The 17,556-nt window shown below is 42.1% G+C and overlaps 1 protein-coding gene across 3 annotated transcripts in view; it reads right to left on the reverse strand.

The window, feature by feature from the left end:
- kcnip4a (potassium voltage-gated channel interacting protein 4a) overlaps positions 1 to 17,556 on the reverse strand; it is a 78,401-nt gene that overhangs the window by 27,433 nt on the left and 33,412 nt on the right. The gene's annotated exons all lie outside the window — the stretch shown is intronic.

Raw genomic sequence — 17,556 nt, forward strand, 5'->3', positions numbered from 1 at the left:
TCACATGACAAACAGCTGTGGTTCTTTTACTGACAAACCCAAACCAAATCATCTCCTTATTTTAAAGTAAATCTCAGCTCTGCTGTGTGTTTTGTCATTTCAACTCTTTCTTTTGACTCTAAAACTACAAGCTTTTAGAAATTTGTTTACTTCTAGTTGAAAATCCGCTTAATGTCAATCAGAGCGCGAGCGACACACTTGCATCAATTCTGTGTAAACTCTCAATATTCACCCACTTCTGATTTCAGCCAATAGAGTCACAGTTTAACATGTTATCTCCATCTGCGCTCAAGCTGAATGTATCAAACTGAATAAGAAGTGACTGTAGCTCACAACATTAAAGTTAACAACAGTCCCTGGTGCGGGGGGCTAAAAGAAAAACCTGCAGGTTCGGTTCAAAGCTTCACCCAGCTGTCGCACACAATGAATTAAATATCAGCTGACCTGACAGCGGGAAGCTTCAGTGTCTCCTGGGCTGTAACATCCAACTCCCGGCATGTGAGCGCTGGCTTCACATCAGTCGCATCACGAGCCGCCCGGGCCACGATCTGCAGAGGCCGGGTCAGCGGGGGCTTTGGGGTCTCGCTTCGCCTTGAGGCCTCTCCCTGCCAGGGACGGCCTCATCAAAACAGTCTTCTGCTTATTGGTGGTTAATAAAACATGGAGGAATAACTGAGCAGCCACACTGTTGTGAAACAAGCATGTGAGGAGCATGTTAAGAGTCGGGGTGTGGATTTTGTGGCGGGGAGCATCTGCCCAACGACTATTATAGAGCCATGATCCTGACAGACGAATATTACAGCCCACATCTCGCTCAATTAATGTCACACAAATCCTAGAAAATCACCACTCTTATGCCGTTAAAGGATGGCAGGTCTGGCAGATGGAGGGAAAAAAGAAAAAGGAAAAAAAAAATACTACTGTTATGGACAGAGAAGAGGTCTTTCACTTTGTGATGTTAAAATTACAAAATAATTTTCTAACTAAATTGTGGCTCAGGGGGTAAAAAAAAACAAAAAACACCCTGATAAAAGTGAGTGAGACGCAGCACTATTGATTCTGACATTTTCAGTGGAAAACATGACAATGTTGTAACTTATGAGGGATGTCATATTAAAATCGAAGCGCTTTAAAGATGCAAAATGTCCTAATTGCAGTTATAAAAGCCACCAGTGACGCACCTCAGCCGCATAAGTCATCAATGTACAATTAAATGTGAAGCCGTTCTTTGTTTCGTGTCGTTACATTGATGGCGTGTATCACTGCTGTCGCTGGAATTGAAGATAAAATCTGATAAATCATGACAGGGAGGAAATTAAAGCTGTTTGCAGACGTAGGTTTGAGCTGAAGGGACTTCATCAGGAGAGTTTGTGTCTTTTTATTTGTTGGTACTTTCTAGAAAGGTGTCAAAAACGTGACAAATTGCTCAATTTGTGTGCTCAATCTGACGACAAAACAAGCTCCTAAGGTATGGTGAAGATTCCTCAACAGGTTTTCCTCCACTTCCTCTGGGGAATCATTCACTGTAACAGTAAATCACGTTATGACCAAATTATTCACAGCGAAACAACCATAAGGACAAAATTCCTGCAGGGCTGTTATTGAACATGTATTAAATTAATGTCGTCTTTGTTGAGGCTCAGAAAATATACGAGGGAGAGGGGGTTTGGGCGCGGCCGTCATCAATCACGGCGACACAGATCGGCGGATGGGCAAGGAGGCGCGGGCGAGATCGTCCCGCTGTTTACAGATCAGCTCAGGGTGCCGACGACTGATACAATTAAGCGACACCTGCGGCGATTCGCTCAGGCATGCAAAGAAAGCGTCGGCGTTCGGGCCGTGTTCTTGCAAGGCACGTTAAAATGAGGCTGTCATATTTACGCCCGCGGAGGGGAAGGCAATTATGAGCCGTGAACCGGGGCAACCCTCAACGAAGCAGCACGCGCAATCAAGCGTGGAAGGCCGCGGGGCGAGCGCGGCACACAGGACTAACTTTGTGGACTTTGCAATGTTTAACTCTTGAAGCTCTCTGCGCGGAAACAATCCGAGGACGAGAGGAAGTTTGACTCAACTCTCAGTGTCATTTATGCAGTGGTAAAGTTTCGTTTTTGTTATTTTTTTTTTTCCAACTTAAAATGTTCCGAGATTGTAATAAATGTGTGTTTACAGATGCTGCAGCGATGTCTCATTTGGGGTGTGATGGGTTGTGAACAAAGCTCTCTTCCTCATGTTCCAGTCGGAATCACTCCTGCCGAGACAAATTCATCTAAAGAATCCCATTTAGAGAGTTAAAATATAATACAGACTGACTGGGAAATCCATTTGGACATTTTTTTAAACCAAACTATGCTTTTAACAAGAAATGAAATCAGAACTTGCACGGAATTCTTCTGATAGACCTGTTGAACTTCCCCCACCCAAACTCATCGCTTGTGACCAACGCCAATGAAAATATCCTACATAGAGTTGACTGCCTAAAAGAAAATCATATGAAAAAGCATTTTCAATATCTAATATACATAAAGCACTTTGCAATACAAGACCAAACGACAGATATAATTACAGTTAATGCATGAACGGAGGTGTTTATGCAGCGGTACTGATGTTCTGTTTGACTCCAATATTCCAGTGAAACACTAAATAATCTGAAAATACATGACTGGAGAGGCCGTCAGGTCAACTCATTCATCAGAGCAGAAAAAGATCAGGCTGGACAGTTGATACTAAACCGATACCCATCAAATCCACCCTGTTATCTGACTGCTGTGAGTCAAGTCTGGGTCAAATGCTGAACGTCTGTCCTCCACTGACACATTGATCAACATTTGGTTTCGATCTCCCCTTCGTATTAATTGAGCCCCCGACATCTGCAGAATTTTGGACGACTATAACCTGCATAATCTGTAACAACAGAGAGGTTCAGTGGTGGGTCAGAGAGATCTTGTGGTGGAAAAATTCCTGTAAGTAAAAGCCATTTATTTTCATGACAAATGGCAAGCTCGTCTCGTCAGATTTTTATCAACAACCCAATTCGTTCCAGATGATTAGTTCCAGCGTGAAAGGGAAAAGTCGATGGCATTGTCTGCAAATGGACAGTAATACAAAGCTGAGGACTGTGTGCCGGAGCAGATAACATTGACCTGCTTTTCTCCGAGCCTTTGCTCTATTAGCGCCGGCGTGGCGGTCTGACAGCTCGCGGCAGAGAGCGGGAGGCGGGTCCCCCCCCGCAAGGCCGGCGTCTTGTCTGATTTACGGCGCGCTACGCTCCGGCGGCAAAGTGCCAGTCAAGCTGATTCTCGAGTACAAAGGTCAATGGAGAACATGCATTAACACGGACAGTAAAAGAAAAAAAAAAAGACAAGGGCAGAGTAAAATGGCAGACAGAACATGGCGAGGCTGGAGCCACTGTCCAACGGATGAGATACGTTCAGCAGAGTTCAGCCGTGAGAAGAGACCAGAGGCGAAATCAATACAGGTGGTTATTTTTTTTAAAAGCCTCAAAAGTGGAATAGATGTTTGAGCGCAGAGAGCTTGAAGCAACATCACAATCAGAGTTAGTGTTCATCAATGAACCAATAAACAGCAACTAGTTCTAGTTGAAGTCATCAATCAAAGAAACTGATTTAAAAAACTGTAAAAACATCAAGTTATTTGGTGAAATTCTGATGTTTGAACAAAGCGAAGATCGATCTGTGATTTGGGTTCATCGACGACAGAAGTCAGCGGTTTCATGTCCCAGGTACGACCGTCCCTGCTCGCCTTCATGTGAAACGCAGACCTTGATTGATGAGTTGACACAACAACCGGTTGTCTCTGTCCCCACTTAACTAGTGCCTCTTCAGCTAATGATGGCGGGATCGGGTGTCGGGCCAGGAGGTGCTCGGGGAAGCGACTGGCCGCCTGGCTGATATGTGAGCCGCGGTCATATGATACGCCTCCCCTGGTTACTATCTGTCCCGCCAGATCCTGAAATGAGGGATTTTATTTGTGTGAAGGGGCTGCCTGTGTTGATCACTACGCTGCCGATAGAACAATTCAGAGGGATGACTCAAAAGCTTTAGGCTCGTCCAGCTGTCTACTGTCAGTAAATACACACAGCAAACACCACCATGGCGCAAGCTCACAAACCTCAAAACTTCACCAAAGTACCGACTGGGAGATGACAGCTAACCGAGCATCAGCAGCTGTCACGTTCTGTTGCTTCTTCCTCAATGCACCTTCTTGTGGTTCAAATATGTATTGCAAGAGAGAGTCCGCTGGGTAAAAATAAGGAATTGACAATTTTTTTAGCTTTAAATTCAGCACACATTTGTTTCATTCTGACCATGATTGAACCTTGAGTTATTAATTATTGTTATTAACATCACAATATACAAAAAAAATAACGTGTCCACCTTTAATCTTTGATCACTGATGATCATTTCTTTCAGAAAGGTCAATTCGAAACAAATGAAGCACTTTACTCTTAAAGTTTATTCATTTAATGTTCCAAGCAAGATGCACACCTGAGGACAAGCTTTCATTCAGGTATTAAATATGACTTCATTTCTTCTTAATTGTGTGGAGACCTCCCTCAGTAAAAGGGGAAATAGTTTATTGAAATTGCTTTGTGAACAGATCTGCGCAGTGAATCAGATTTAATTCAAAGCAGCCGGTAAAATCAAGAACATGATTTAATGATGCTAAATACTAACACAGCATTACGGATATCGAGGCGGCTAAATATATTACTAAAGCCCAAAATCAATCATAAGAGCTGAACACTGCGGCTCAATCACTGAAGGGATTGCAACTCCAGAGCCCGAATCAATAAATAGCACGATATTTTTTGTGAGGACTAGAGGCAGACATTGTGTTATATTAGGAGTTGGCAAACTTATGTGAGAATCTTGCACAAATAAACCGAGAGTCCAAAACAACAACAACAACACAGAAGTTCAGATAAATTAGAATTTTCCATGAGCTCATTCTTAATTAATGACATCTAAGAACCAAAAAGTATAACTATGTTAGTAAACCTTAACTTATTCTGTGAAGGTCATTAAAATAATGGAGTCTAACAATTTGTTTTTGCTCATTTGTCCCTGAAGAGCATTCATTTGGTAATCTTTATAAGTTTGCAACTATGTTTCAGTATCAGACGGAGTATTAAATCACTCAAAGGTAATATTTAACACAACAGCGGCTGCACACCGCTCTCACCCCTGCTTTAATCTGCCAAATGGAATGAAGCGATGCAGAAATCCTGCTGTTACTTCCTCTCCACAAAGAATTCAAAGAAAGGGAAATGATTGCTCGCTAATGCAGGGAGGGTGAAATATATTATGGGGGTGACAGGTTACTCCAAAACTGTAGTGATATATGATGTATGATAATGAGATTGCGATTTTGTTTTTTTTAGCAGTTTATTTCTCATTCATATGCATACCTCTGCTGAGCTGCTTTACCGAGCTCAATCAATCTGAACGCCCAGCAGGAAACACGGGGTTTTTAAACTTTCACTGAATAATGTTGTTTAAACGCTAAAGTAGACGGCTGGAAAGTTCTGGTTTGAAAAGTTAACTTGGAATATTCATAGGAAATCACACTTGACTCATATTTTATTGAGAGGTTTGTGTTCAGAGGCCTTCCAAAGTGAATGATGAGCACACTGGTGTTAATAGGAGTGTGTGTACAGGTTGCATCATCAACAAGGTGGCTTTTCTATATTATACTTTCACAGCTCTGCTCTGGTCAGTCGTGAACTTTATTAGATTCATGGTAATGCCTTTGAGAGGTCATTAACATCTTAGTGAAAAGCTGCACAGCCTAAAAACACACTTTTAACACTTTCCCGAGATAATAGCTTGAAGAATTATTGAAAACCTCTTCACAAAGTCCCATCATAAAGCAAGACATGAAGCGAGCCCATGGCAGATGGCCGCTGGTTGAATCTCTAGACCTGGAGGATGAAGCCTGTGTCCACCTGCATCTCCTGCAGGGTGGACCTCTGAAGATGAAGGAAAGCAGGAGCTGAATGCCTCCAAGGAATTTCTCTTTCTTCCTCTACCATCCATCCATCCATAATGCTGTGCACGTTCACAGGGTTCTTTATGTCAGTTTTCATGAAAATGTATACTGGATATAAGAATGTACTATAGAGAAAACATCAAATTTCACTGAAAAATATTTAAAGCAAGAGGAAATCATAAAAAATAAAAAAACAAAAACAAAAACAACTGCTATTTGTCAATAAAATTACGTTGCTCTTTTTCAAACACTAATTTCTGCTTTTCTTCTTTCTATTTCTACATTTTAGATGTTAATGAGGACTACAGTGTGCTGGATTATTGCTGCATGATTCTTCTAAATGCTCCACTTCTTCTTCTGGATGTGTATTTTATCATTAAATGATCCTTGTGTGCAAATAATGACAAAAAGCAAGTGAATAAAAGTGCAATTACCACGATTTAACTGTGTCTGCTCATCCACAAGACAGACGTGAGGCCTCGCTCCCTCCTTTAGGATCCCCATCAATGCATTCAATACTGTAAATACTGGCTACTTTCCTGGGATTTTCACTTGCTTTTTCTTCTGGTTATATATTACTGTCACCATCTGTTGCTACATGATGTGTATCTCCCTCAGACTACGTTTTAAATGGAAATTACAATGTAACTTTGCTTTTGACAGGCACTGCCTTAGAAATCACAACTGCATAAGTTGCAGGGTTTTCATATTCAAAAAGATAGCTTTGTAATGCTTATAAGGTTGTATAATCATTTGTTTTTATTCGATGAAACAGGGTGTGGAGCTTCAGTTTATAGCTGTAAGCTCTGGTTCCCTCTGCTGGCCCTTTGGCTCACTTTCACATGCATTTCTAAAAATTAGAGTGTGTGCAATGTTGAACTTCAGTGTAAACATGTTTAAACATGCTCGCTTGTACCGACACACAAGATTTCATTACTTCATACTCATCTGTTGTAAAAAATATATGCCATTAATTTTAGTGTGAAGCAGTAAGACTTCATTGGCCTTAAACTCTCTCCACATGAAAGTCGATGTTAGCAGGAAAAACCACACAATAAATCAATGTTTGTTGTTATGATGGCATAAAAATTTACAGCTTGATGTTCAGTATTTGTCCTCTGGTGCACACAACTGTTCTAATATGTTTTTTTTTCCATCATGCATAAAAGTAATGAGGTGTAACATTATTGATAATAATAATAGAAAATCCACAAAACATGTTTCAAAGCCAGGCGATGCCAAAGATTAGCTGTTTATGAGGGCAGAATTACAACTCTTACTCACAACCATGAGCGTAAACAAGTGAGCACAGCAAACTGCATTATGATGCAAATGCGTTTTTACTCCATTATTCATTCACGTTTTAAAACGTGTAACTCCTCCTTGCATCCAAATCAGGTGCTTCCAGTGATAAAAACATTAGAAGCTATTTCCGACTTTACATGCAGTTTTCACCATTCGTTTTCATAGGTGTAGTGCAACACTGATGTCAATTTAAAGACAAAACAATCTTTAAAAACAGCTCAGCTGAGATGATTAATGTGAAAAATCAGCAGATAGAGTATGAGATGCAGGTGCTGCAGTTCTCTGCAGGAGTGACAGGTAAGATAAGTAGCATGGAGAGAGCGCTCTGCATCCTGTATAATTTAGGAGAAAACAGGTGATAACGGGCAGTGTTCAAGTCCAAGGTAGTGATGGTTCGATCTCCCGTCTCGGCTTGTCCATGTATCCCTGAGTATAAGACAACGAAGTCAAAATTGCCAAATGCCTCACATGTCAGCCGTCACCGCTGACATGTGTGAGTGCATGAATGTGAATCAGGGACTCAACTGCTGAAAACTCGCTATTTAAAGCGGAAACCATCGACGACTCCCTAATCATTCGATCCAAAGTCACAGCAAATGAGAGCCGGACCTTCTGGCAGCGCAGTAATTTGCCATGTGAAAGGCCGCCCTTGTCAGCCGCCACGTCCCGGCGCACTGGCGACACACCTCAGTCGCTCCGCCGAAGAGAAGCACACAGAATGAAAAGAGCCATTTGCGTCCGGCTGTGTCGCAAGTCTATTTTTATCCAAACGCCATCAAGTGGGAGAGTGCCACAGAGCAATAATCAGCCCCATGAATTTCTCTTGTATTTCTTCTTCTTTCTTTTTTTTTTCCCTTCAGCATGATTGCTTTGTGTTGCTTTGCAATTTAACATCAGCCCTTTTTTTGCCAGTAGAATTTGAGGCACAAATCTGACATACTGCAAGTGCATTGATAAGACTCAATTTAAAATGGTTTAGTTCCATATAAAGAGAAAAAAAATGCATTAAAAGAGGGACATCAGTCATTTCATGGACCTCATACAGGTGTGTTTGGTCTTCACTGAGCCCGAGCAGCTAAAAGAGTAGAATAAGCCATAAATAAAAAGTTTTAATGCAAGGGATTTCATACATATTGTAAATAATTAACAATATAAGTTGCTTTTTTCACCCCCGATGCATTTTATTGTGAAAGGCTTCAGATGAACCACATCAATCTAAAAGTTTCGGAAAGCCAGCACCCATCACATGTCTTCACTTTTAAAACAGACTGGGCTCCGTATCAGTCTCAGTGCTCTGTGTCAAAACTGATTGGTAATTAAAATTGCACATGACATATGTCTTTATCAAACACTTTGCATATTTAATCAAAATTCCACCCATAATTTGTCATGGAGCTGAAACTATTACTATAATGTCTAAATGGCACACATCAATCAACACGTTTTTAATGTGAGGTTAATTGAGGAATAATTCTATTATATAATTTGTAAATAATGAAGTTTCTTGTGAGTCATCTATTCTTTTAGAACCCATTTGCCATCCCATCCATTTTTTTTTCAATATTTTATGAAGAGTTGAGGCGAATCAGTGAAAGAATGCATTTAAGTTAGACATTATGAAAAGATTAGTCACCATAAGCAAACGTCTTCTGTGACATTTGTTTGATTTATGCACGAAGATTGCAAGAACAGTAAAAAAAAAAAAGCAAGCATATATTTCAATTTCAACAATTTCAACAAGAAGCATGAAAAGCAACTAGTGTGATTCTGTCTGGTCGACGTGTGTTTGCCTCTCGCTGGAGGAAGTCCAGCCATAAGGCAAACAGCCCGGCAGTCGCCGGGGCCTATAAATAACAGGTGGTCTTTCCAGCCAGAGAAACCCAAATCCTGAATATTCGAGTCACACTTTTGGAGGGAAAAATTCTGTATGGCACCTCCACAAATCTCCAGCAGGCACCGGTCCAGTCATTGTTCCCTGAGAGGCAAGCGTGGCGGAGACAGTGAAAACTCGATAAAATTCATCCCAGAGACAAAACACAACACTGATTGCCTTGTTTTAACTTTTTAAAAGCGTGACACGACCATGTGCTAACTTTTTATCTGTGTTTTCTGGATGGACGACATCCTTTCATTTAGACTAAATCCATTAAAGAAATTAAGAGTCAGACAAGAGGCGACGCTTCTCACTTAAACCAACATGAGCAAAGCCTAAAAACATGCAAACACACCTTGAAGAGGACCGAAAGATCATATCTCTGTGATGCATGAGTCATCAGAAATGCAGAACCAGTTACCAGCAGTGTCAGGTGATTCAGAGATGCAACATATTACATGAAAATAGCTTGAAGGACAGATGCCGAGGCTGCTGGAGACTTTCCTCCGATGAGTGACAGACTGGAAGTTAACCTCCGTGGCTGTGTATAACACAACGCTGAAGAATCACAGCAAGTCGCCAAACTCTCTGTACTTCCGAGCTCTTTTAATGCTTGTATAAAGCCCAAAGCATGACAGAAAGCATGATTCCTGCAAGAGGAGCTGCTCAAGAAGTCGAATTAATTTCATTAAAAAAAGCACAAAAAGCAACAATAAAAAAAAAAAAATCTGTGCAAGCAACAGATTACAAACCTGTAAAGAGGACGCACATTTCTCATATCATCATTGAAAACTTTACCGTTGATGCTTCAAACCTCGACAACAGGTGGTTGAGCACAACTAAAGAAGAAGAAAAGAGTTTTTTTTAAGATTTCTTACCATCGTATCCAGCTTCTAACAAACCGAACTGCTCCAGCACCTTGACAAACAGGACGACCACGACCAGCACGGCGATCATTTCCAGACCCTCCAAGTTCATATTCAACATGTCGGCCGGGTCACAGGCTGCCCATGGCGCGCTGCACTGCCTGCAGGACCCTCCAACTCCACTCAAGAGCCATGCAGCTCCGGCTCCGAGGAGAGACCGGCACCAGTCGGAGAAGGGAGGCGGGAGGAGGGAGGAGGGAAGGGGAGTGTGTGAAACGGTGAGGAAGGAGGGACGAGATAGAGTGGCGAGGCTAAAGACAAGCAAGCGGGGTGTGTGAGGGGAGGAGGGAATAATAAAGATGAAAATGCATAAAAATCTAAAAATGAGAATGAACAGTGATCAGCGTAGAGCGCTGTTTGAGTTCAAGTACAAAGGTCAAAGGTTTTTTTTTACAAACTCTTCTATATTAATATTCAATCAATACGTCATCCTCATAATCTAGCATGTTTTCAGTGTCTCCTCTGTTTTCTGACGATGTTCATGTCAAGTGTTATTTTCATTAAGCCTCAGGGTTCGTCTGACCTTGTGTGAAAATTATAAAGTGGCGTGTTAAATAGGTGGGTAAATTACGGGTCACATCATGTGTGATTTGCATGTCGGAGCGCTGGAAAATCACAAGCTGTCTCCACACAGCCCACAATATTAATACATCATCTCTGCTCTGCACTGTTTGTTGGTTGTTTGTTCACTGTTTGTTACATGTGCTCCATATGTGGAAACACAATTTTGGGTTTTAAAACACGAATGGAACATTTCATCAAGAAAATCAAGGAAAAAAAATAAAGTGGGAAGAAAATAACTAAATAACTAAAAAGAAATCCATAAAAAGTAAAGAAAAAAGCAGCAGGAAACACAACTTTTCATCAGCGCTGATTTTCGTCTTGATAATGGAACACAATCACAATAAAATTGCTTGAGTAATTTTGCTGACTGGTGAGAACGCCTTGCTCCTATATTGATTCCGTTAAAGAACCGATATTGAGTGTGATCGTGTGTGTGAGACATCAACAGGACTGATCAGTGCAAAATGTCAGCCTGAGAAATAACCCGCGAGCGCGACCTCCCCGTCACCTGAACTTTAAACCTTAAGGGAGAGATGACAAGGGAGGGGGTCAGGGAGGACGGCAACACGCCCGAGAAGAAAGGACTGGCGGGTTCTGAGTGGAAATGCGCCGGCGGTCTGCAGCAGGTGGCTGCTACAAACAAAGGAATCCATCTGGAGCCAGAGAGACCAGTGGCATTATTTTCTTCGAGTATACAGTGTGAATACGTATTAAACTGATCGGATTTGTTCCGACTGAAACCCGGATCGCTCCCACACGATTCCCTCAACCATGTCACAACCTAGAGAGACTGAAGCAAACATAATTTCACAGTTTATGGCGAGACCTGGATGTGAAAGTGGGTCATTTATCCACATCGGTTCACATCTGGGGGCCAACAACTGATTCTGGACATGGTTTGAAAATCCAAATGCCAGGTTTGAAAAAAAAAAAAAAAAGGATTATCTGAGCAAACAGTTTTAACACGAAATCAGGACAACAATGTGGGTTGTAATTAAAAGCGAGATAAGGACCCTCACAGACCCTCTCTGGGACGGAACTGATCCTGTATTCATCTTCACAGCCTGCTGGCTCCAAAAGAGTCGTCAGGACGGCGTTTCGCCATGGAAACAACCTCTCCGCCGCGCAAGGCACCGGCCAGCTCATTTATCCCACTATCGCTTTACTTCCCTTTATTTGTGGCAGCTGAGTGAGAGCCAAATATAGCTCCCCGAGCGTGTGAGTGCTGTCTGCGGACATGACGAGACCGGCGACCGAGTGGGAAGCTGCTCCAGAACAGGGGTTGAAAAGGTGAAGAGAAAGTGTGACAGAAGTCTCACTGGAAAAAAAAGAAGAAGAAAAAAAAAAAGATGCCGCCAGACAGGAAGAAAGAGAAGACCTGCGATCGCTTTAATTTCAAACATAAGACGATATTTTTTTTTTCGTTATCACAATGTGACTTAATTTCAAAGAAACTTCCCCCACTTTTCCAACATCTGCTCCCCCCCCCACCCCAATAATCACCCCAGAACTTTCAGTGTAATCAAGGCCCTTATTTAGTGGTAATGAAAATAATCAAGGTTTGCGAATGTCATCAGCACACAGTGTGCCGTATCCATCAGCGTGTGATTGGTGATGAAGGTAATTGCCACTGCGGAGGCATTGTGGTTTGCTGGCTGGAGCTGGGGGGAAATGCACAGCGCTGTGTGTGGAGAGAACATCTGCAGCACCTGCAGACTGACGGAGGTAAAAATGAGGAAGACGTAGCGGAGAAGGCATCAAGATGAAGGATGCACTATTAATTACCGGCTAATATCGACAACTTCATGATTTTTTTTAATACTTTAAGTGGATCACCTCAGCACTTGATTTGGTGCATGTGACCCTGGATATTTGGAGAGTTTGAGGTTCAAAATCTAAAGGCAACAAGGAAAAAAAACAACCTTTTTTTTGGTTCAACTTTCTACAACAGAATGAAACAAAACATTGTGAACAAGTGAAATATCAGGGGTTACAATAATGAGAGTTAGAAGAAAGTGTAGTTTCCGTTCCAACATTACTAATTCATTGTTTTCTCGAGGCAGATCCATCCACTGTGTGTTTCGGTGTTAGTCTGTTTGGTATTCTGCGCAGTATCTCTGCACTGTTTTGTTTGTCAAAGCTCTTCATAAACTGCTGCACACATTGCATTAACTTCTATCTGGTTCCATTAACTTCTGACACAGCTGCTATATCTTATGTAATGAAGTGCAGCTTTGGTCTAAAGTTTCATAATGAGCCGTATCAGTAAACTGGACGACCTGATCAATCAGCACCGTGATCAGAGGCTCTCCCTCTATATCTTCTTCCCACTGCTGCTGTAAATGGCTTTCCTGAAATTCCATCTACAACAAATCCGCATCTGCAACATCACCACTGAAGAACAGACCTGTTCTGATTGTGTACCATTCCTCAAGTAGGGATTATCCATTCAACAAGTCCTTATTCTTCCTATATTCGGACGGATTTAAATCAGCGTAATTCCATAATGGCTGAGCGTAGCTCCAGGTAACAGCCTTGCTAGTAACCACAACAGAAGGACAAAGCCGTTTCTTTACAATTAACTGAGTTACCATTGAATTCCCATCATTAGAGGAAGCCACAGCTTGGTGTTAAAACAAATGAATGTCTTCCATTTGTTGAGAGGAATTACGCATGGCGGCCGCGGTGGCCTGCGACCTTCACACGGCACTCGTAATTGCAAATTAATGTGATTTAAATCTTATTACGTTCATAGCAACAAATCAACAGCACGGTGATCGTTAAGCCTAATTTGTGCTTTAAAGACTTTTTCTTGGAAAGAGAAACGCATCCAGGTGTAAACAAATAAAAGTGACTTCAGGAAAACCAGCATCCCAAATCAAGATTTTATCATTTCAAAAAGCCTATAAAGAAAATCAAAGGAATAATCAAAAAGAACACATAAATATGTGCACTCTTAGCTCACAGCAGGAATGTCTGCGGTTAGAGTCCAAACTGCAGGGCCTTTCAATGCAGAGTCTGCATGTTGTCACTAAGCCTGGATTTCTTTCCACAGATACATTTTGAAGCTAATTTGTGAATAAACGTGGCTGTAAGTATGGCTCTTGAGTAGGAGTGGGTGTCCTGTGAGCTGCTGGTGATCTGCTATCACCCACCGTCAGAAGGGACTGGCTTTTGGCCACTGTGACACTTTGTTTAATGAAGCTATAGAAGATGGATGGATTGTACTTCAGTTTTCCTCTGCAGGGTCTCGGTTGGAGCAGCGGCCTGCCTGCATGGATCTGCTGCCATCCAGTGGACAGAACCAGAAACAGCAGGCCAAAGCCCTGATTCAAACATTCTGCCCAATACCTGCATAAGAAATAAGAGGAAAACTAGATTTCTTGAAAAGGTTACCTGATTAGCTGAAGAAAAATTTACTTCAGATATTTACATGATAACAAATTATTCAGAAACATGTACGATCGTGCATGTGAACAAATATAAACAGAACTTTTGGATTTAAATCAATTCAAATTCACACTTTACATGCAGTGAAAACGCTTCATAATTTAGTTTCATTCAACATAATAAAGAAATCATGGATGGATATGTCTTGGTAAACATAAACCTCATCAACCATTTTAACAGTTGTTCATTTCCATTGATTAGAATCAATTCTAAATTATCAAGTGAAGATTTAACAGATGAAGCACTTATACTGACGTCTTATCATGCCTGCATGTTTACTGCTGCTTCGAACGAACCATAATATCTGTGAGGACTGAAGTGACACTGGAACCAGCAGTACACCTGTGGGTAGCATCAAATGTCTTTTTTTTTTTTTTTTTTTGCTCCACAAATGTCACAAACGCACCGCCATGACCGCGCCACGGAACGCACCGCATCTCAGCCGCCGTCTCTGCACCTGCGGAGCAGCTCCGAACACGGCGCCGGTCATTAATCCCGCTCTAACTGAACCCTCTTTATACTGGTCACCGCGCCCCCCGGGGGGGAATCACAGTGATTAATTCCAGTGAGCAAACTGCGGCAACTGAGCGCCACGGCCATGGCGGGAAATCCAAAACACGCTCGCAGCCGTGAGCCAACTGATGTGGATTCACTTTTCAATTTAAATGCTAATTTAGAGAACAGGATGAAGAAAAAAAAACTATATAGTATCATGGCACTGTGACTTTGAAAAGGAGTGGAGATTACATGCGGAGGATAACAAAAGGAATATGAGAGTCAAAGAGAACGTGAGCTGTATAAGGTGACGACTCCTCATTTCCTCATGTAAAAATAATGTGTGTATCACACAACGTGGGATATTTGATATCTTATGCATGACAAAAAGCTTCATAAAATCACACTTCTGACTGATTAAACCGTTCTTATTCTGTGATATTTTTCCATTCATACATATATTGATAAAAAAAAAAAAAACAAGAGACTCTAGTATTCGGAGTAGGAGGACTGATGGTTGGACTCAGTTCTGCCCTGCAGTCCTCAGAAGCCTCACGAATATCATGAACAGACAATTAGGCTGTGAACACTTTGTCCCCGATACGCTGAACGTCCTCGGCGGACCTCTAATTGGTCAGCGGGCCTGACTGTGACACGGATCAATAGACTTGCGCCCGCAGTGAGACGAGCGTTAAAGAACGGCGAGCAGTGCTGAGTCTTCTCTAAAAATCTGTGCCACGCTGTGACATGTCGCCCGCCGCTTCTGAGCAACATGAGGAGCTCTGTGAAACGTGCCGCGTGTGACAGATGGGTTGGGAAAAAAAAAAATAAAAAAATAATGAGATCAATTCAAAGTGCTTTTGGCATATAGTCCAGTTTTACAGTAGGGCAGTCATTTGCCTTGGAGCTGGAGTTGCTGTGAGTACAGTAGAAAAAAAAAAAACTGCTTCTCAAGGTTGTTTAGAGTCAAATATAGCTTTAATTAAAGCTGTCTCCAGCTTGGCACTGCAGCTAAAAGGAAAAGTTTCGTTAAAGTACTTTTTTTTTTCTCAGGCTATTAGGCTCAGTGGAAGCTCTCAGACCTTTTAATGTAACAAGTGAAGGCTGTTCCCTCCTGAGGCGCAGCCCTCCGCGGTAAGTACCCCGTACTTCATACGACTGAATTGTGCTGCGAGAGAACGTGTTGATCGGCGGCGTGGCTCTACCCCGAAAATCTGACAGCTGCTCTCCCTGTGGTCGTCGCTCTGCTCTGTAAACACCAGACGGCCTGGAAGGAGACGGGGGGCGCCCGGCAACAAGACACATACTGGACGTCTCCATCACCCCTCGTGTTGCAGGACAGTCACGAGAGAAAACAAACCCAGAGCGTACGTCTCAATCACACTCGCTCTCCTTGGATACAATGCTCCATAAAAACCGCGAGCATATCCCGCCGCTGTTTCCTGAGTCACAGTTAATGTTATGCTGTTTCCATTCGAGTGCTTCAAAGTCTGAGTGTACCTGTTTCCCTCCCACACACACTCAACTCGCAGGAGCTCCCGACAGCACAAACAGGCGGTGTGCATTGAAACGACAGAAAACACATCACCGCGATGACCGCGGCGGCGGGCCTCTCATCGTGGGTACATTTCAAACGCCGGGGCACTCAGCTCGGGGCCCGGCGAGCCCGAAATGGAGGCGGAGGTTGAAGTTCTAATAGGTGCTTATTGGACCGCAAAACTCTCATATAGAGGAGTGAGAACCAATTGAAAGCCTGTGAGTGGGCAGTCAGACAGCATGTCCTTTATTATTTTATTTTTTTTTTTTTTATCCACACATGGCACTGTGTGGATAAGTCTGTTGGGAAATGTCACAGCAGAGAGAGGATTTGTTAAGGAGCATGTGAGAGCCGCCACTTGTTTTTTTTAATAATTTGTCCAAATCAGTAATAAAAGTGAAAATGTCCTTCACACACAACCAACTATTGTCTTTCCAACACAAAATAGTAAAGTAACCTTACCGTGAAATAGAGGACATCAACAAACATTTCTTTGTGTGTTCAAAAATGAACAAGTTTATATTCACAGGAGTATAGAATATTTTCAGTGGCTGATCCCATATTGTTACTTCAACAAGCTTCTACCATCAAACAGACTCTGTAAAGCTCAGTGGTGCACACTGCCATGGTTTAATGCATGCATCAGGACTTCAGGAGACTCCGTGTACTTTCATCATTTGACATTAAATCACTTATCATTTAATCATCATCCATTCATACATCTTTGAATCCTAACTTTGGATTTTGTTGCCCCTGAGATGATCCCAGCTGATTCTCAACAAATAAAGGGAAGCTACACAGGTGGATATCTGACACACGCACACACACACACACACACACACATTTTTTGGATTACATTGTAAGTTCCTGTTCATGTTTTGAACTGTGAAAGGAAGCAGCAGGACCTCAGCAGCTAAAGTCTGATAGACCGACCCACGTTACATTTCCATGGCCGGTCCAGCACTGTTCCTCCTGTCAGTGACTTCTGACAGATATTAACCACTGCAGAGCAGGAACGTCCCTCAAAAGTTGTAGTTTTTGGAGATGTTTTGACAGTCTGGTAATCACACTTGAGCTCTGAAGAGACAGCGTTTCTGGCTCGGCACGGAAACGATGATAAAAGAGATGAATCTGTAGCTCCACGCACATACTGACAACTAACAAAGAAACAATCATTTTCATGTCACGAAAAACAGACAAAAATCTATTGTGTTTGATGTGCAACTGCTCAATTCTTTCCCCCCCTATTTTATGCATTTCGATCCCATGCGTTCCTTTCTAGGTCTTTCTGAAATGTGCCTACAGCGCAAGCGACTGCCTGCTCAGTGATCTATCGCTTGTGAGAGTTATAAAGACTCCCTCATTCATTCTGCTTTCAAGTTTTCTAACAATACCCA

This window comes from Salarias fasciatus, chromosome 3 (genome assembly GCF_902148845.1).
Source record: "Salarias fasciatus chromosome 3, fSalaFa1.1, whole genome shotgun sequence".
Taxonomy (NCBI): Eukaryota; Metazoa; Chordata; class Actinopteri; order Blenniiformes; family Blenniidae; genus Salarias; species Salarias fasciatus.